Raw genomic sequence first — 684 nt, forward strand, 5'->3', positions numbered from 1 at the left:
TTAGTTCCCATTTTCAATCATATGAAGTGGGAAATAGAATTGATGAAATTCGAATTATAAAAATATCTTCTTTTATAAGTAAGCCATTGCATCTATACTCCATAAATAATGGAAAAACTTATTGTAGAATTAAACGAATTTAACTCTTTTACATACCGCCATGCTCAACTAAATAAGTAAGTGACATTTTGGCCAATTTTGGCTATATTTCTCCTGTTTATTTAATGTTTATTATTTTTGTAGAAAAGTCTACCTCATTATAGAGTGGCTGTCATAATAATACGCCACATATTGACAAGTTTTGACTAAAATTGTATTCTTATTTTAATTATAAATTTTTTTTTAATATAGCTTAACAAAAACCGTATACATCCAAGTTTATAACTGATTAAAATGTCGCTTACTTACTTAGTTTACCACAAGTGTATGTGTACTTTTTATGTTGAATAAGCATTAAAAACTTCGAAATGTTCTTATTTTAAGTTGTGTATTTATTAAAAAACTAATAAAATGTCAAACCAAATATTCTGCATTTTTAATTCAACAGGAAAATTCATTTCCAAGTAACCCTTACGGCCATATTATTGACTTGTCGTTATTCCTTCGTATTCAACGGTTTAGTTATTCTGGGCAATTGTGAGCGACGGCGGAATAACTTTTTTGTCAATTATTCACTATGGAATA

Source organism: Rhagoletis pomonella, unplaced genomic scaffold, assembly GCF_013731165.1.
Source record: "Rhagoletis pomonella isolate Grant_MI unplaced genomic scaffold, Rhpom_1.0 Rhpom_scaffold_00006, whole genome shotgun sequence".
Taxonomy (NCBI): domain Eukaryota; kingdom Metazoa; phylum Arthropoda; class Insecta; order Diptera; family Tephritidae; genus Rhagoletis; species Rhagoletis pomonella.